The sequence below is a fragment of the Metopolophium dirhodum genome, chromosome 2 (assembly GCF_019925205.1).
Source record: "Metopolophium dirhodum isolate CAU chromosome 2, ASM1992520v1, whole genome shotgun sequence".
Classification (NCBI taxonomy): domain Eukaryota; kingdom Metazoa; phylum Arthropoda; class Insecta; order Hemiptera; family Aphididae; genus Metopolophium; species Metopolophium dirhodum.
In genome coordinates, this window is record NC_083561.1 from 40092596 (window position 1) to 40115178 (window position 22583).

The 22583-nt window shown below is 27.9% G+C and overlaps 1 long non-coding RNA gene across 2 annotated transcripts; it reads right to left on the reverse strand.

Moving 5' to 3' along the window:
* Positions 1 to 2368: 2368 nt before the first annotated feature.
* On the reverse strand, positions 2369 to 20173 carry LOC132939805 (uncharacterized). 2 transcript variants are annotated; one of them, XR_009664011.1, is made up of 4 exons: positions 20096 to 20173; positions 19735 to 19847; positions 19395 to 19507; positions 2369 to 3183 (listed from the first exon to the last, which is right to left on the reverse strand). It is a non-coding gene; the product is annotated as an uncharacterized LOC132939805 (long non-coding RNA). The 2 variants fall into 2 exon arrangements; XR_009664010.1 differs by lacking the exon at positions 2369 to 3183 and adding an exon at positions 16177 to 16722.
* Between the last annotated feature and the right edge of the window lie 2410 nt (positions 20174 to 22583).

Here is a 22583-nt window from a genome sequence, read left to right on the forward strand (position 1 = left end):
AAAATAAGTTTCTTACTTAGATTGAGATAGTATGTAGGTACATATTAAAAAAAAAACTCAACACTCTTCTACAATATTGTATTATTTGTAATTAGAATTTTTTTCTCTTAAAAAAAAGAATTATTATTGTTATTATTTATTATTATTATTTTATAATAACAACTGTATAAATATTTCTAAATAATAAATACTTTTTATTGTAAACGTATTATTATTTATCACCTTCTATTTAAATGAATGCATTATGTATACCTGCTATGTATTGTATAACAATAACTGTTAAAATGTTTATAAATAATAAGTTTTTTTAATTTTATACTTACTATTTAAAGAAATGTATTGGGAATTAGGATGTAGACTATGCATCAAATGTAAGAACATTGAAAATTATGTAAATGTATAAACAATTCTAAATATTATATTCTTTAATATTATTTTAAAGTGAGTGTATGACGTTTTATGGTATAAAATGTAAAAAATAATATATTATAATATTCTGTTACTAATTAGTAATTACTATAATGGAAAAAATAAAAACATAATTATTTAAAATTAGAATGTAATTAATAATGTCATGGTTTTTAGATACATATTAATATTGTAATTTGTAAAAACTATTGTAATATTATGGTCACCGGTCACCACTGATTGCTAACTAGGAATATGGCCACCCAGTTTTGTGTGATTCACATACATAATAAAGAAATGGATAGAACATAACGTCTAATATAGGATGATAAAATTATTATTTTCCATTCTCAATGAAATTTTCGAAAGAATATTTAGACTTATTTAAAACTGTTTATACTAAGAGTCTACGTAACTATTTACACTGTACGTCGGTATTGATGTATACGTTAATAACAATAATATGATATGATATTGATGTGCATAAACATAATATCATGTTGTTTTGTAGATTAAAATCTACCTACCTATAAAAGGGTGGCCCTACGTCTTGTTTTTCAGATTGGTCCTGTTTTAATCCTGTTTTTACTATTTTTTGATCAAAAAGTAATCTCAGCGATTAATTGATAAAAACTTATAATAATAAACGTCTACATAATAAAGATTATAAGACGTTTATTTTTATTGTGGGTATTTATATTCCCCTAAATTACGGCAATATTGATCGTTGATAAGAATAATATAGTAAAGATTACCTATATTACGGAGTTATTTTTCAACTGGTAAGTGCTAATAAATAAATAAATAAAATATTTTCATATTTTAACAATCAATACATTTTTTTAACTCATTGCAAAAAAGTGTCCTAATTTATTTTTTTAGATGGCCACCCTACCTTTAACTTACCTATGTATTGACCGATATTATAAATTATAATTGATGCAAGAGTAGACCCAGAGTTTTATATATCATTATGTATACTGTGTAGTATAATATAATAATAGTATACGTACTGGAAGCAGCCACCAAGATTACACTCGAATTCCATTACGTACAAAGGTAAGTAGGTACCTAACATTATCACAAGGATGTTGAATTTAAAACATTAACCAAAAACTCACAAGTTAGCATTACAAATTGGCTAAGTATGCATATACCATCAATCATGTAATTTTCAATAAAATATTAATGAATATTTATTATGATATACCTATTTTAAATAAATTTTCGTTTAAATATAATAATACAAATAACAGAAATTACAACTATTATATTATAAATAAAAATAATAATTGTTACCTATGTTGCTGGCATGATCTATTAAAATATTCAAAATAAATATTTATAAAAAAATATTTAAAAATAGTATTTTGTATTTGAACTAGTACTACCTACCAAAATGTAAAATACGTTTATATTCAACCTAATTCGATTAACAAAGGATCGAAAAAGCATGCAAATTCATTAAACTTCCAGCTCCGATCATTATAAACATATACGGTAGATCATGTTATTAAACAAACAACCGACTGAAAACACCGAAATGTGTAACTTCAGACGTGTGACATATGCGTGAAGTTAGCCAATCATGTTTTTAGTACAGGTGGTATGCTCAAGATCTTACAAAGGAACGTTGGAGTCGTAGGTATAATTTAAGCGTTGTGTGGTTTGTAAGAAAAACAATAAAAATCAAGTAAAACAATTAATATAGTTTATTATTTGTAACGTTAATAATTTTGAATAATATATTATGATACTATGATAGACTATTCAAGCAAAAAATATTAATAATAAACGAATAATAATGTTGTGTCCCTATAGGTACCTAATTTATGAGTAAAAGTATAAATAAACAGACAACAGAATAATAATAATTACATAATACGATACCTACCTAAATATAATAATAATGATAATAGTTATAACTAATAATAATAAAAACAATGATGGATAGGTATAACATGAGCAGGTACGATGATAATCATTTAGAAAAAAAAAACATCCTTTTAGGTTTGAGCATGATAAGTAAACGTATACAAACAACATAATAATAATATAATACATTGTATAGGTACATACAAAATGTTGGTAACATAATATCTTATATCATTGAGTATTTATGTATATATTGTAAAATATACTAATTATAATATAATATACCTACCTACTCAATGATAATATTATGTATTATTACTTATTGTAATGATAATATTAAATCGTTTTGTTGAAAATATTAAAGGGTATGTGTATAAAGAATACAAGTGGGGTGGTCTGATCGTAATACAACCGATCGGATTTTATAATATGTATTAATATGATTTATGACGTACAATTATGTTTTACAATTATAGCTGTTATATTGCACGCGGCTCTAACTTTTGACCTTTTTTAATGTTCAACTCTTACTATTATTATTATTGTTATTTTAAATTGTTACATTATAATATTATACGTTGTCGATCATTCTTCAATAATTGTCTCCAATCGTTTGCCCCTATTATCTTCGACACTCTCACCTTCCTGACGGCTCGTGCCCTCGGTAGATTCATCTCGATCATAATAATCCAGACTTATCTCGTAAATTATCGGAAGAGTCGTAGGTAGGTTTTCAGAACTTAGAAGTCTCACTCTTGGTTGCATCCACTTGGGAATGACCAAGAGCAACTCGGGTGACAGGTCAGGTCGTATAACATTCGTATGGCGGTGGCCGCTCACGCCACTGCCATTTTCTGCGCCTTGGGCCATTGAATCGTTGTTTCCAATGTTGTCAGACATCTGCAGTGATATAATATCATACAAACATGTTATCAGTGCCGGTTTTTAGAAGGTAGGGGAGGACTGGGGAAGGAATTTTGGTTTCACTTGTTCAAAGACGCATCGACATTTTTTTATAAAGAAAAATACCAATTATTTTATTTATAAAAGTTACCAATTCCTGGACTAAGCACAGGAACATAATACTATATGCATTCATCATTAGGTACAGTATTTATTAAAGAGTCATATATTGGTAATATACTTATCGTATTTACCAAGCCACTATTAAATATTATCACTAGATTTATAACGTAACGTCGTAACGAATAATGTGTAAAAATACACAACTTGATAGTTAAATTGGATGACGATCCAATGACAACAATTTTGATGGTACCTATAAAGTGACTACTATAGACGATACGGTATTAAACGATTTTACTAGTTAAAATAAGGCCAGAACAAGGTCGTATGTAATTTACACATCTGAAAATTGTTCAACTTTGTAAGTTTGTAATTTGCGCCACATAAAACTAGATAAAAAGACATTATTGTAATTTGCGACACTCTAAAATAATTAATAATATATTTTTTTAACTTCTTCACATGTTTTTTACTTTATTGTATTTAATCCATCAATCATATTTATTTTAACAAATATATTTCAAGAAATATATTAAAATGTACATAAATTAAACTAAAAAAATTTACGCTAGGTACCTAAATGAAATTTTAGGTACACAGAATTGGGCAGCCGGGAATTGGGCCACAATTAACCTTTTTTCAAAAAAGTATACGGTAATTGGCCCACTACAGTTTTACATTCATAACACGTAGACCCAGTGATTGAGTCACTATTTTCACCGATTTTACTATTATATCTGGTAATTGGGCCACTAAATTAATATGTCATATATAAATTTCCTATGTTCGATAAAATCTTTTTATGTTGACAGCACTTTCGAATACTGTGCAATGCATTTTTATTAATTATTTTCTATTCATGGTTATAAAGATAATTCATATTATGTTCCTTTAGTATTTTGTCTACTGCAAGACGAGCAAAAAGATACTTATATAAAAACATTAAAATCAATTATCCTTTATTGACCTGATCATGGTTTACAATTTAAGTCAACAAAAGTTACTGTCGATTTAAGGACATCGCAAGAAGGAATTAAGCATAAGTGCATGTGCTGGCATATAAATTATAGGATGTAGATTTTACGTTACTCAATCATGCTGGTGAAAAATTCAGACTGTAGACTTAAGTAAAGAATATAAAGCTAATACTTCTGACAAAAGTACATGTCTAAAAAATATATTTGGAATTCCATTTTAAAATACAGAAGAAGTAGGTAACTACGTTGTAAGGGACTTTTTAAGTGATAGATGCCACAGAACAATTTATACATTTACAACATTTTCCGATTTTATTTTTGACATGTCTTATATTTTTGACAAAGTTATTCCCCCCCCCCCCCGCCACCACCTTAAAGTAATTTTATGTATTAAAAAAAAATAATAATTAGTTAATAAACGCCATATATTTGTATATTTTTATGCTACAAATTTATGGCCCAATCTCCGGGTACACTTTAAAAATGTAGATTTCATTTGTTGCCAAATCTAATATAAACATTTTATAGGAAGCTGGTAGATAAAATTTGACCCAATTACCGACCACACGCAGAATTCAATAAGTAATAAAATATGTAAAAATTATTATCACTACCTAACTAGTTATACATCACGTCATAAAACAAACAAACAAACAACTTGTAAATGTATGACTTAGGACATAAGAAATAATACAATTGTGTACTCCACACATCAATTGATCAATTCAATTTATTAATACAAGTTACAGGCGTACCTATGCTTAATTGTTTGTACTCATATTAATATTTATAACGTATAGGTAACTCATTATATTATTGTTTTTAATGAATGTTTTTCTTTTTAGATTCAGATAAAGCAGATAAAGTTTTTATTCTTACATACTTTTTTTAGATAAGCAGTGAAAACGTTCAAAGTATTTCTGTTGCTCATACTATATTGATCGACAGACAGTTTTATCTTAATGTTAAATTAATGAGTTAAATGTTTTTATTTCGACTATTCTAAAGTTATAGGTAGTTAAATATCTATTTAAAATGTACAGATTGATTAAGCCAAAGAAATATTTAATCCTACAAATTACGACAAAAGTATTTATTTTTGTTTTGCTTAATCTATAGTCTGCGCATTTTAAATACTTTTGGCGTCCATGGCCAACCCAACCTCATTAAGACAAATGAGAAAATCAAAAAATATTTTCAACTCATTAAGTTAGTATTCCGATAAAACTGTCTATGTATCAATATAATATGACCTATAGGAACGTTTTTGAACATATTACAGACATTCTTAGAATCCAAAAAAGTATGAAATTAAAAAAGTCATGTGAGCCTATAGGCTCAAGTGTTATGTGAGATTAAAACTAATATAAAATAATAATAGGTATAATGATTTTTGTAAAGGTAACAAATAATATTATTAAATGCGTAAGAACATAATCGCACACGCATGTATTAATAATAATTGATTGGCGAACTACATAGGTACACATATTTTATACCTATTTATTATACGTCTCCCAACACCTATATAAATATATATAAAAAATTAGAAAAACGATGTTATCATTTGAGTGTTTAACTCCGGACCACATTCAACGTTTTTAAAAAGAGTTTATGGATGTCAAACAATAAAATGTTTTGTTAAACTTCGTTAAACACATTTTAATAAGAAAAATTATCAAATTCTAAAAAAATGCAATAATTATTTAAACATAATTGTAAAAATCCCAATTCAAAGTATAAATATTTCGAATAAAAAATTAAAAAAATGAAGAAATACTATTTAATATAATTATACAACAAATTAAATAAATACAATTTTTGTATTTATTATTACGCACTAAATCCATGGTGAACAGATAATTACACAAAAGATAGTTAAATTATATTTATATTCATTTAAAGTGCAATTAAAATTTACGAAGTCATTGAAAAACCACACTTCAATAACGTTAACACTTAACACACAATGTTTTGACTATTATTAGTTTTGAGTTTATTAAAAAAATAAAGTTTTTGAATGTAAATCGTATCCTCCAATACTATCAATGATATATGGAGGTAGGTAATATCGACCAATGTAGTTTTTGTTCGAAATACCTACCGATATTATTTATAGACAATGTTGTAAATTTAAAATGTGTCCTTAAAATAAAGATCAAATATAGATTAAAAAGGGTTTTGTCCGAATTTAAGGCCGGAGTTACTCCATTATACGTAATACCTACCTATTATAAGACGTATACGTATAACCTAACCTATAACGTATAAACAAATCATTTGTGCTTCGATTATTTATTCGAAAAAAATTATACCATGATTTATGAACACCAAGAACACAAGTGATAGCAAGTACTCAACCCTATGGACTAGCTAATATGTACGTTCCTAGTACTTACATACATAAATTAATTCAAGTCGAGTTTTTTGTTTGGATTTTATTAACAATCGCATAAATTAATACAAATTATAAAATATTATATTCGGACAGAATAATATCATTATAACAATAATGCATAATTTATTGTACAGTACATTTTATATTCGTCATCGAAAAGAGAGGAAAAATATATACAAAGCCAGTTAATAGATTAAGATATTAGAGAGAGATAGGCAAACATACTGCAGATGTCCGACTTACAGATTGTCCTATTTATTTCTATTCCTATTATAATTTATAACATAATATATATTGTATTATTTTAGTACCTATTTAGTAATATTTGTACGACCGATTCTTAGGCCACTTATTCACCATAAACCGAATTTTATATTGTAGGTATATATTTACAATCGGGTTGTTTATATTACATAATAACCATTTACATAATATGTGCATCGTATAATTTATTTTTTCGTTTAAAAAATTTGACTTCAAACTAAATAGTTATAATAATTATAATATTTAGAAATAAGTATATTTTTATGCGTTTGGGTATCGTGATTTGTTAAGATAATATATTAATGAATTATTTTAGCGCGTACCACCGTACCACTATAGTGCATAGTCTAAACAGACGTTTTACAATATATAATAATTTGTATGGACTATTCGTATAATATGAATTACTATAATATTTCTTAACAGTACTATACGCAATATTACGTAATATTAAAATATGTATTTTTCATCAATCGGAAACTATACTCAATAAAACTGTAACAAAACGTTCATCGAATAATGCGCAGGTTATTATCAATACTTAATAGCTCTACGAAATTCTTATCAAGCATTCGATTTTGTTTTATTATTTTTTAAACACAACTTACATAGCGATATTATGCTCAAATAATAATTTAACTTAATTCATGTTTATCGTACAAGACAATCATAAGTAATTAGCATTGTAGTTTTTCGTTTGTTGAACTTATAATACTAATAATTCTGAAAATTGTTTCATATTTAATTATTTTGTAATCATAATGTTGATTAATTTTAAATGGTAACCCCTACTTTTAAATTTCTATTCGAAAAACTAATTTATTTTAATAACCCTCAAAATGTTAACATCAAATATTTAACCATAGGTAAATTATTTAAAATTTGTGCAATGAGTGTATATTGAAATATAGCGCAAAATAATTTCACGTGCGATAGCATCACTAAAATACTTCCGATTCGTGTATAAAACAATTTTGGTTACAAAACCACGTTATTTGTTAAGTTATAGCAGAATATTAAATACTTAACACTATCATTAAAATATTATTATATATATTAAAATTATAGTAATATTATTCGTAGTATCATTTAACTATCATATTTTTTAACGTCTCTGAAACAGTACACGTGAAAACAGTTAACAGGTGGTCAGAGTAAGTATATTGTATTTATTTTGTTTTATAGAACCATCGTAGACAATACTAATAATAAACTACTAATACTTATATATATATAATACTATATATTACGAATGCTAATACTCGATAAAGTCATGTCTGCTGCTGCAGCTGTTTATGTACCTATTGTATTCGATAACGTCGTATAAATATATTTGAACAAAATAAAACGAGTCTTTCCAACATTTTTCTTTCGCCTCAAAGATATAATCCCAAAAATTTACAATCACCGTCGGACCTTTGTCATGAAGTATACAATAGGTAATATACTATCGAAACACGACTCTACAGTTACTATTAAACACATTACTCGGATAACGGCCATGCTGAGAGGATTCTACATACAACCAACAGATTATGCACCCTATTCAAATATATGGATGACGCGAATATGGGCGCTTGTGAATTTTACTGGTTTTCGGAAAAAACGATTTTAGGGTCGGATTATAACGTATAAATTCCATTAGTACATTTTTTTACCAAAAAAAATATGTATAAAATCAACCAGTAGGTACTAAATATATATAAATTCCACCGATATTATATAAAAAATCAAATACAAATTTTCAAGCACGACACCTACAAATATTTAATATAATATAAATACGATAAAAAATAAAAACGAAATTTTTCAATTATGATTAGGTATTTACTCTAGTACTATAATATTAAGCTCTATATTAGGTATACTTAATCAGAACAGAACGTCAACTTTACAAAAGTATACCTAACTATAATAATAGTCAAAAAATCAAATATTTAATTAATAAAAATGATAGTCTGTGACATTGAACATGTTGTGTAATTAATTTTAGTCTTTAATCGGTGTGGGGAGGGGAGTTTTGGGATGTTAGTATATTACAATTTAAAAAGAATTTGATTTGCCAAAAATAATGGAGTTCACAGGTAAAAATAGGAATGATGGAATTTACGAAGATACAAAAAAGGCAGAATCGATATTATATATTTAATATTATTGAATTTATATTGTCTATGCGTATTATGTCGAACACGAATACACGATTATAATTTCCGATAGTTCCAGAAACAGAAAATAAGCCAGAAATATATATATATATCGTGTTAGCGTCGGTCGAGGGGTGATATGTTGTATTGTTTACTAAATGATGCACAATATAACGAGCAAGCATTACAAAAATGATTCACTCTCGGCACCCTCGGAGACTGAGGGTTAGTGTGAGCGAACCCTCCCAGAATTACGACCGAAATACTAATAATAATAATAATAATAATAAAACACGTTTGCCGGTCGGTGAATGACGCAGACACAAATGTATTATAATATATATTATATAGGTATAAAGGGAGCCGTGAAGGCGAAAACCCACCTGCGCCGTCGATGGAATGTCGATGATGGTTTTCGTATTTACTTTCACTACTATCGTAGTAAGTCTTGCCAACTTCGTCAGTGATCTTCGTACGCTGAATTGAGACTACGGCTGCTGTAAGCGGTTAGCACTAATACTGCTGCAACAACAGACGAAAATGAAATGCCGCGGTTCTGAGCCTTATCGCGCGCGCTGCCTAATTGATTGCCCCCCTCCCCCTTCATATCTCATCCCTTCACAACCACTAACACCATTACCCACCGACAGATGATTAGTAAACGTTACCAGCTGGCGTTGACGTCCGGAAAATACATGTCAAAAACATTGTCGCAAGCCAAACGCCTTTTTTTCGAAATTACTATGTTATAGATAATATTTAATTGTGTGTTTATCGTATATTATCGTATATATAATCGTCGCCACACGATAATTGCACTGACGTCCTAAAATGTATCTAATGAATTACGTGTAATTTCTATTAAACAATAGGTAACACAAACATGTACATACCTATTTTATAAACGTTCAAATAATATAAATATGATGTAATATTTATTACAAAAACGTTCTTTTTGGATAAAACCACTAACCACTAACCAGTGAAACAAAACTTTATGTTGTGAATTTTTGATATATTATACTATAGCAATAATTGTATGCCATATTACAAATAGAGATTTAAGTTTATCATAATAACATGGAATGTGTCTTGTTAAGGAATATATAACAACGGGGAATGGCAGATATTTTCCTTTCTATCATAAATAAACTATTATAAAATAAATAAATTTATATAATATAATATTATACATTTTTTCTATAATATGAAATAAAACATTGTATGAAACCTTTAGCATCAAACTAAATAATCAGTTTTTAGTCCATTGGAGTAGACTTTATTCTCATATTGTGTTGGCTGTAATGTATTTACTCTATGTATGAATAAAACATTTAAGACTGCACGTGTAAATTTGAATAGCCATAATAATAATAATAATTCAGGTTAACACTAAAAATACCATTGTGTATCAGAAACTAGAATGTATACCTAAGCACATACTGCTGTATATGTCAAACGAATAATATGAGTGAAGTTATATACATTTTTAAAATGTAATTTTTACAAAAATTTGAGTGGTTTAAATGGGTTTTAAATATGTAAGCAAAAATTATCATGTGATATTATTGTTTGTTTTTAAGTTTATTGATTATAAATACTGTAGATCGCTCACTGGCTCGTATTAAACGGCGCGAAATATTGACGAAAAATGGATGTGGCCGTATGGAGTGCTGTCGTCGCTCATATAATATACAAGCCAGTGAGCGATCTATAGTATTTATAATCAATGGTATTACATTACCGACACAACTATGTGCTGATCGCTCTAAAATATCAAATTACATGTACCTAGTTATATGTTTTATCAAAAATCCAGACCCGCCTCTGTTATCTCGCATATTAAATTTAACAAAAACAAGTCTGAAAAAAAAGATTAGTCGTAATTAACGTTTGGGGAATTAGTTTACAGATAAATTTAAAAATTAATGAAGGACCTTGAAGTCTTTTATCTACAAAGTAGTTATATAAAAGCCATAAAAGATTTAAAGCCATTAGAAAAAGTATTCATACCCAAAAGCGATTTCTACAAAAATGTAATTTGATAAGCACGTCGATTATACATCCCTATATAATATAATATTTTAATGCATAAGTGATATGCCACACAATTATACCGAATACGAAGCTTATCTATAATACGAAGAATTTATAAATACTGGACTACATAATTATTATAATATAATAATACGACTTAAAAACAAGACCTTAAAAATATGTACAATCTGACGATTTATTTCACGCCTAACGATTTAAATACTGAACCATATTATAATTATTAGTATAATTAGTATGATATTATATTAATATATAACTAATATTATTAGATATTAATATATTATAATGTTCAATGAGACAATATTTTGTGGTATGCCCAGCTGTAAACGTCGTATAATATTTCCCTATAACGTAGACGAACAGTTTACAATGTTAAAGTAAGACGTGTATAATAGTAATAATATGTATATCCATAACCTAAATAAGTTCAAAGGTTTGATAATTATTTGAGTCGACGAAGCGCATGGTTGGGATGACAGAATTTCAATATCCGGAATTAGTTGTGCGCGGCTTGTCTCAGAATTGTCACTACAAGATAGAGATTATCAGACCACAAAATCCAAAAGCCCAGATACGGTACCAAGGTTAAATTGGGAGTGGTGAGTGATGTACTCTTTTTGTCCCTTAAAAATGTTTTTACAATTATTAAGATGTACATACCTACTAACCAACAAGTCGGTAATCTTATTTTTAACAAAAAAAAGTGGAAACAGTATACAGTGTTGTGTATTTTACCATACTTCATAAATATTAAAAAATACTCAGGAGTAAATATAATCGATCATTTTTATTTTTTGTGATTGACATATTATTAAATACGATTTCTTGAGAAAATTAAGGTTGCCCTAAACCACCAAGGCGCCAAGAACAATTATTATCCTGGCTCCGTGTCTGCTTTATCCCTGTCACACAAAGCACTCTCGAGTAGGTCTATACAAGAAACGCGCCTTTACCATTCAATATAATATGTGTTTTATACTTACGGGTGGGTAAACATTCACCGTCGAAAAACGTGAACACGTAAACGCATTAGTTGATGAACAATATAATACTATTATGTATTGTCAACCCATCGATCACCTGAGAGATGCGTGACACTTTGGATAGTTATTATAATATTATTATCTACGATATAACTATATGTGTACATATTATATATGACAACGCAATGCGTGCAAATAAGGGACTGTGGTAATATTATAATAGTGCCCCGCCATTATAGGGTTGTCGTGAATATTACAATTTTTGATTTATTTAACACTGTATATTATGCAATTTAAAAAACTTATATATTTGGAGACGTCCGAATACTGAGATGATGAGCATATATACTTAGCAACACGCGGAGAAACACCCGTAAATCGTACCAAACCTAGATTTAGCTGGTAGTTGGTATTATAGTATTTAAAAGATAAATATATTTTTAAACATTATGGAATAGTAGATCAAACGTTTCGGTTTCCCGGCTTCATACACATACTTGACTGTTTTCTTTCAACTATTCAAAATCCCAATGAAACAGATACGAAAACTCCTCAATATTATATAGTTACGTGGACAACTCGCTTCCTATATACTGTAGTAAGCAAACTACTGTAAACAAAATATAATACCATCTATATACCTGTATAGTATAATTTTGCATTGTTTTATGTACGTGTGTGGAACGAATATTTAAAATATGCCATTTATAATGTGATAATGGAAAATGTTGTTTTCCTTCAATCAACCGCAGTGTAACCAGTGGTGAAAAGCAATTATTTCGATATTTAACCGCATATTGTAATCAACTTTATATCATATATGATTGATACCTAAACACGTGTGACGTTTGGAAAACGTAATAATGCTATAATAATAATATGTGGGGCCTACATTGACTCATTGGAGTCGACAGAACGGAAATTAAACCGTCGAATCGACTTAGGTCCCTCGCATATCAAACGGATCGTCCATCACTACGAATTACTCGCGCGCGATTTATCGCTGAGATTTGGCGGGTTGACCGACGACGTTTATTTAATACATTTAATCTACATCAGACCCTACATTATTGGACAGTATAACTTGCGGTGTTCTTGCGGTGTTATTAAATACAGCAGATGGTATTACATTTGAATACTTGATCGACTTATGCTAATTATACGCTATATAACGTACCTATACTTCGATCACACAGATATGTTGTGCAGAATATGAAACTTATCATGACATACCAACTAAGATTAAATATTTTAAACTAGGTGCCTGTCTAAGACAATATAAAGAAATATTTATTATTTTCCATGAACTATAAACATATCAATTTAAGTATTTTTGTTTTTTACTTTAATATAACTATATATGATTGTTCAGTGGTTCTTATTATATTATCTTCAAAAATTAATATAAAAAAGTAGGTCAGTGGTGGATGTTTGTCCATCGTCCCTTCGGGCCTTAGACAGGATAGTGTAAATTTACTGTATTCAATTTGAATGCAATGATTGCATTCGATAAAAAACGATTCTAAGTGGATGAGGAAATCTTTTTTATTTAATTTTATTCGTTTCTATGGTGATAAACAAAGCATTTAAAGAACAGCTTAAGAACGATTTATATAATTACAATTATAGTTTATAATTAGGAAATATCATAAAAATGAAAAATATATAAAAGAAAAAGCTCATAAGTCGCTCAAATGTTTTGAAAATTTTACCATGTCCTAGGTAAGGCCATTATAAGTAAACTCCCAAAATTAAAATTTCTATAAATAGCTCAAAAATTGCTAAAATTTTCCGAACTTTAAACCGTAAGGAACAAAATCCAAAATACAACAAAAAATATCACTTGACATTTATCATTTGAAGCAATATTTCTGGTAGAAAACGTTGTCCGTAATTATTTAATATTATAAAATCGTGAAATCGTACGTTTTTTCTCCTTTAACCACTTTTATTTCTAGTAGCGTTTCGAAAATCGAAAAATGACCTTTTTAAAGTACCAGCTCAAGAACATTACCTTACAAAAAATATGCTATACTTGATACTTTTAAGCAAGTTTAGAGAGAGAAAAAGTGTTTACAGAATAAAAAAGAAAAAGAAATACACATTGTTGTAAAACCATTACATCCCTTACTTCGCTCAGAATCTAAAAAAAATATATAGCTAAAATTACAGCCCACGCGAGTACCTTACACCAACTAAATAGTATTAATAATATTTGTACAAACTAGGTACGAAATAATGTATTAAAATAAATATTGGTATTTTACTATACGATTCTATATGTGTATAGATCATACACACATCTAGGTAACTTTAATAATAATTCATCAACATTTCTTGTTCATTTATAATTTTAATTTCTATTCTCAACATTGATGTCTTAAAAATAGAATTTTCAAAATAATTTAGGTAGAAAAAATTATGAATACTACGAAATATATATAATCAAAAACCATTTTGGTTTTTTTGATGTCATCCATAAATAAATATCCGTAGAGACTTGATATTTTTACAAAATATTTATATTGGATTTTTCTAGACATAATAAAGTTTCAAAAATATTACGACTCTTTTTAAGCAGTTTATAGATATTTAAAGTGTTTTAGTTTTTTTAGTTTTAACTCGACTTAATATTATGTAGGTAATAAGTGATAACATTATTGTTTTTACTTTTGGAGTAAAAAGCTATAGAATTGTATACAAGATTCATCAAAAGTTTTCTTACTTAAATTAAAAAATGGCTGTTATTAAAAATCCGTAGTTAATTAAAAACTAATAACCGTATGTACTTAATATTCTCATAAAAAGTTTATTTTATAATTTTCTATGAATTTTCAATTTTGACATTTTCAATTTTCAATTTCTTAGGTTTTGATTCTGTGAGTGTCAATACAATTTTATTCGTTGTGTCATAAAGCTTGAAAATTTAGTACAAGGTTCCTCGTAAGTATTTATAAAGGAGTTGTGAAATATTAAAGATCCATAGCTCTAAACAGATTTTTTTTTAAGTATTCAAAGTTCAGATTTTAACGACATTTATCAAAAATTTCAAAAATTTCCAAATTATTTTGTAGTTAAAAAATCATAAAGAGTTCAATTTTTATAGCTAAGGATTAATAACTTAAAATAAGGATTCTCATAAATAGTTCGTACTGTAGAACATGTAGGCAAAACACAGTTATTTTTTATATACGTGTTAAGTTCATATTTTGACGAAATCATAATATATTAAAACCAAGAATAAAGGTTTTAGTTATTTTGTTGTAATTAAAAATATTATTCGTAGGTATATAAGACTTTAAAAGTACCTATATTTTTATATTTTATAAACACAATGACATTTCAGTCGTAATTTTTTTTGAAAAAAATAAATTCAACCCAACTGTTGTACTAATGCCTAATTGTAAAATAAATTACTTTAATCACAATAATATAATCAAATATACCTAGATATTTTTAGGTTATAATATTATAGGCTGACAAATCGTTTTTAGTTTTTATACAGAATCGTTTTTTGTATGCTATGGTTTTAAATCATTGAATTCAAATTTAACACATCCCTTACAGACTACAGTGACTCTCTAGACACCTAATGTAGGTACAGCAGAGCGTTATAGATTTTTTGCGATAAATGTTATAGGATAATATTTTTTTTTATAAAAATAATAATGTATAATTCAATGCTTGAATGTGAATAGCTTATGTAGGAAATTCTACATAACTATAATTTTAGCTGAGATTCATTGAAATAATTAGAAAAACAAAAACAGCCACAAGATGCTGTTGTGGACATGTTTGGTTTAAACTTTCTAATTATAAATATATAATATTTCATGTAAAATCTATTATCAAATGAATATACTCTGAACTTATATATATATATGACTTATAATATACCAAATGACATAACATTATTTTGAAGTAGTGTACTACCGGATAAAATAAATCAAATAAATCAACATTATTATAATATAATATTATATTGCATATTATAAAAAATTCATTGAACATAATAATTTATTTCTTACGATACTATGCGATAGACATTCTGAACAATTATTTACTAATACAAAGCGAATTTAAACTTAATTAAACTTAATGAAAGTGTGGACTTGGAATATTACAGTGTGGCGGGGAGAATGCTGTTCCTATGCTATATTTAATACTTAGTAAAATTAAAAATCGGACTAAACGAATCAATTAGTTTTTTTTATAGATATTTCATATATTGTTTTTAAACTGCGCAGACATATTTATAATTCATATTTACATACAACTGTTATATGCATTGTTTGTACACGAATTGTTGTAAATGGAATGTCTATTTCTCCGTAAATAAATAATTAAATAATGAAAAGAAATACACAAATTTAAAAGGAGGGAGAACCGTCATAATGAACGTGATGACAGATGAATCATTCATTATCATCATTTGGATCATGTTCGTCGTCTTCGACAATAATCCACACTCCCAGCAAATCTAGAAATCTAATAAAATCTCCGCCCATCAATGAAACTGCATGTTCAATAAAAGTGTGTCGGCCCTCCACTAAGACCTTATAATTGTAATTATTATCAGGACCAGACATCTACAAAAAAAAAAAAATAAGAAGAATTATACCTATTATATAGTACATAATATATGAAGTTGAAAAGATATTATTAAAAAAATTCAACATAATATTCATACTAGCTGATCCCGAGAAACGGAGAAACAGGCGTACGTCCAAACACTCGACGAAGTTCATCATGTAATGGTTATAACCAGAGTTACCAGAACGGAAAAGGGTATTACACTTGAATACTTGATCGACTTTTAATGATATTAGGCTCTTCAATCACATAAAGCTGCGCTATTTATCGGCTTTCGATGAACTGAGGACGGTAGACACGATTGTGTGAAAATGACCCCCCGTTAAAATGGGTAAAATACACAGTTATAATAATTAACAAAATAATCGAAAACGAGCTCTTTTAAATAACTTATTTAAACTCGTGGTAGGTACAAAGTACGATAAGGCAATCTATTTGATGTTTTTTCTCCCATAAATAAAGAACCACATTATTTTACTGTAAAATATACTCGCTAAGTAATATGATTTTGTACACAAAAAACGTATAGCTATATCAGTCACCCATTTATCTATTAAGGGAAATAATTTAGGTGTTTATTTTTGATATCAGACTAAAAACTACGATAGACCTTCTGAAAAATCATTAACCAATGCAAAACAAATTTAAACCTAACTTTGCTTAATGTAATCGTGGATTCAGAAATGAACGTACCTAATGAATCTGATGAATTAGTCAGAATCATCATTTTCAGATTCATCAGAATCATCCTCGTCACCGTCGAGGATAACTATCCTAAACCGTTCCACGAAATTAATGTCTGGCCCATAAATCGGTTTCACAAGTGGCTCCTCTTTGAGTGGAATTTTCTTATTACTCATCTACAAGAAAATACAAATAAAAATTACACCTATTCTAATTGTATGGAGTTTATAGAATACTAGCACTCCGGTGACCGTTAAATGTACCAACTCTATATTACTCAAACTTTGCTCAATTCGTTATTTAATGTTTGGTGTATGGTGTTCAAAATTTATCTTAACTTATCTGTTCCCTGGAATAAAAATTCTGATTCGCAGCAGTATACTATCAGGTAGGCAATCTACCTGTGGTAGATTGCGGACCCCGTGCTGTTTGTACGTAACTGTATGGTTTGACTCTAAAGTATCAAAGTTATACCAAGTTTGTCGTTTTTACTTAATTCCACCTACGGTGGATTAATATGATAAATTATTACAAAATCCTAACCTAATTTAACCGTACTAAAATCCGATGAATAAAAAAAACAAAGTTTAACCCTTTTTAAATTAGCCTTCCCAGAGAATCTACACCCAAACATTAATTTATATAATATAATATATATTGACGAAAAATAATAATAAAAATCAACGAACATGCCCGATTAACCAATAGCAACCAATATATAATTCACTATTATTATTTTAATCTGCAACAATAAACTACATTTTTATTTTATTATTTAGTTATTTTTTTCTGGACAGATGTCCACTGTTGTATTTTTTACATCAAGATTTCTTACTTTTCCGGGGGATTTTCCTAAAATTTTCTTTTATAAAAACCTTTCGTTTAAAAAATAAATCAAGAAAATCTGATAAGTAGTTCCAGAGTTCAGCCTGTAGGGAGATATTCATTTCACATTTATTTAGTTAGAAGATTAATGAACAAATCCAACACAGTTATATATTAAATATTAGTCATACGTTTTGTATCATGATATACTCATATGAGTAATAATATGTACTTATTATAAATGCAATTTTAGGATAACACCGGGAAGTTGCTTTGCTTTATACAATATCTCGAATATACCTCGTCATTTGTCATTAAAATATAAGTAGCTGTTATAATATAAGTGTAAAATTTGAATTCAGTGATAAATCATTATGCACACCCAAGGAAAACAATTCTGATCGGAGACGGTCAATCGGCCTATATATATCAGTCCATATGCATCAGTCAATATTTTATAATTATTTATTTTTCTATAGTAATAATGATGTAGGTTGAACTAATTGTCGATAACAACAAATTGCAAGTATTATAAAGTAATTATTATGATATTAGTTCATATAATATAATATTAATATGACTATAGTTATTATAATAACGTAAGTACAAGTCAATACTGACGTATGGTACCTATGCAGAACAGTAAAAATATAGGTTCAGCGCATAAATATCCTAAAATTAATCTAAATACTTTTAAAATGTTACTGTGGATAGTATTATAGTGAATAATAATATTTCAAGTCTCTACAAATTATATTTTTAAATCACAACTATATAACTAAAATTGTTATTTTTCAGTACCAAGTTTCGTCAACATTTTAATTTGAAATGTCTTTAAAATATTATTAATATACCTAATACCAAGGTATTACCTATAATACTTTGATTTTTAGGTTATCGTAAAAATGTGAAAATATTGTGTTCAATTTTTAAGCCTATTAGTTACTAAAGTTGAAAAACTTGTAAATTTTTAACTATAAAACAAGTGTTGTTTGGAAACTTTTCCTGAAGCGACGAAACAAAGAAATTATGCGTGTATTAATACGAATAACAATAATATTATAAAACATTATGTATAATCACGCTGGATAATATAACTTATATTAGATACTTATATTATAGATACCTGATCAAAAGACCATATTATTATAATAATTACCGTGATTATGTTGACGGCGAAGAACGGTTTGTGGTGTATATGAAATGTGCCGAAAATGGACAGCGTGTCAGCGTGTGCAGGTCGTCAGACGATTTAGGGTGTTGGATTTGTTGCTAAAATGGAAAATTTTATAAATTATTAACCACAAAATAATTTGAAAATGTTCGTGTTGTTTGAAAACCTTCCCGACGTGATAAAAACAAAAAAACTAAGGTTTTATTCATCCGAATAACAATAATATTATAAAACATTATGTATTATCACGCTGGATAATATAACTTATATAAGATACTTATATTATAGATACCTGATCAAAAGACCATATTATTATAATAATTACCGTGATTATGTTGACGGCGAAGAACGGTTTGTGGTGTATATGAAATGTGCCGAAAATGGACAGCGTGTCAGCGTGTGCAGGTCGTCAGACGATGTAGGGTGTTGGATTTGTTGCTAAAATAGAAAATTTTATAAATTATTAACCACAAAATAATTTGAAAATGTTCGTGTTGTTTGAAAACCTTCCCGACGTGATAAAAACAAAAAAACGATGGTTTTATTCATCCGAATAACAATATTATTATAAAATATTATGTATATACATTATATATATTATAATATATACGTATAATCACGTTGGATAATAATAATATTATAAAAAATAGATAATCAAAAGACCGTAAGATTATTACAATAGTTACCGTGATGATTTTAGCGGTTGTAGACTGTCTGCTGTATATGTAGCGTTGTGGACTGTGTTAAGGTAGGTACTGCTGGACCCTGTTAGCCGTTAGGCACAATATATAATATTGTGCGCCGGCAATAAGACGTGTTTAAGAAAGGAATGGAAGGAGAAGACGCACGCAGTGATTGTCACGGTGTAGCTGCCAGCTGGTGGGGGGACATGCTATTATTCGTCCCACTACGACGCGTTCCAACACTAATAATTACTGCCAGGGCCGTCCTTCGTCCTTCGTCTTTACGGCGAAATCGGTCCAGCCGTTTAAGAATGCATAAAGGACAGACACCCAAACATTCATTTTTATATTTATGTATTTAGAAAAGGTAAAACGGGACAAGGACGCAAATAGGCTTAAAAATATAATACCTTGTGGCTCTTACTTATAAAAATATGAATAAGTTTTATATGAATTTAAAATTCGAAATATTCATTTAACCATGATAAAATATTGGTTAATAAATGTTTAACACAAACATCATCTTAAAAGTTTAACGTCGATAAATAATAAATTATTAATTACCAATAGTTCGTTTTTGGCACAACTATAATGTATGATGATTACTATTAAGGTAATTTATTTTTCTATTAGTAAATAGTAATATAATGGGTTGAATTAATATTTTCCGAAAATATTTACTATTGCATTTGAAAATTTAATCTTTTGTATAAAATATAAATACATAACAACTTATTATATACTTTTAAGGACCTATCCACAAATAAAAATTTTAAATTACAAAAAATAAGTAAAATTGGTACTGTTCGCTTAAATATCGAATTTTGTCCAAGTTTGGACTAAAAATATCTATAAAACAAACTTATATTAATAAATAAATAATATCAAAATAGTTTGTTACAAAATATTTTTGTAGCAACATTTTTTAACAAGTGAATTCGATTTTTGTAAAGTAAATTTAAAAATTAATGTATAATGTTTATGAGTTATTTAAATATTTAAACACTTAACATTACAATATTACAAAATATAGAGTTTTTTTATAGCTGTATATAGCCTGTCTTGCTACAACTCTAGATGTTAGCTGTATTTTTATATTATATTAAATAAAGGTACCTATGAACCTACTTAAAAAGACTTGGTTTGGGAAAATTAATGTCCCGATTTTTTTCCAGTCTAACAATAGGTATACGGTTAGTATACCGTCAATTTAATTTGTAGTTTTTTGTCAGATAACAAAAATAAATAGATACTTAAAATAGTGAGATATATAGGTGACTCTCATAGTTACTTATTCATCATTTGTGTACAGAATCATATTATGCGAGTATTTACATTATACCTACCTAGTTTAGGAGATAAAATTACAAAGACTATTAAATATTAATACAAATATAATGCATTTTGAACTTCAGTTATATTTAATTAGTTGTGACTGATGAAGTATGTAGATTGTAGATGTATTCAAATAATTTAATTTCATTCCGGTAAAAATAATATCAAGTAATTGTTTTATCAAATGTCTTATACATAAAAGACCTCTATATTTTTATCAAGGTTATAACTTGTCTTATAACTCGCATAGTTCGACAACATTTTTTTAGTTCAAACAAATGATTAAACGTTGACTTGATGGTAAATAACACATATTATAATATAAATAAAATAATTAACAATATAATATTGGCATTTGGCATTAAAAGTTATAATACCGGCAAAGTCCTAATTCAACAAGTTTTTATAAGGATATATTTATCTATTCACTATTGTTATCATTTTATTATAAAATAATATAAAATTAATATAAAACCACTTTCTTATTTAATAGAATTTATAATTTATCTTTATTATTATTGGTAGTTGGAAACAAATTCACCAATATAAAAATGAAGGCAATAATGCGTTTTGGGGCACGTTAAATATAAATAATTTATATATATTAGGTATGTACAATAATAATATTCACTCTACATAATATGACGTACAGTAAATGCAGTTATTGACGCATATCTACGAATATGTAATGACTTATGACCTATGGGTGGTAATGTGGTATTTCTATATTAGTTGATCAGCATAATACAACAGTTTTTAGATCAATATATATTTATTTTTTTCGTATGGCTCGATGTCCGGGAGTAGGCCCGAAGGCATGGTTCGGATGTCTATTTGGCAGAATTTCTATTTGGACACCAGTAGGTTTCTGCCATGCCCGGTTGAAGGATGGCGGTCCCGCCGTCTTGACAGTGGCCTGCCCGGAGAGCGATGCAGGGATTCGAACCGGCGACGGTGCGCATTACAACTGACGCCGTAGTTCGCTCAGCCACTCCGTCCCCCAGTTCAATATCATCAGTCACCAAACATTTTTGCAATGCCGTGGATAAGAATTTAATATGGGGGGGATGCATGATAATAATTACGTATTATTATATTGCATTTTGGAATATAATATAATATTATTGTAAATTCATTTTTCTTAACAAATTTCTAT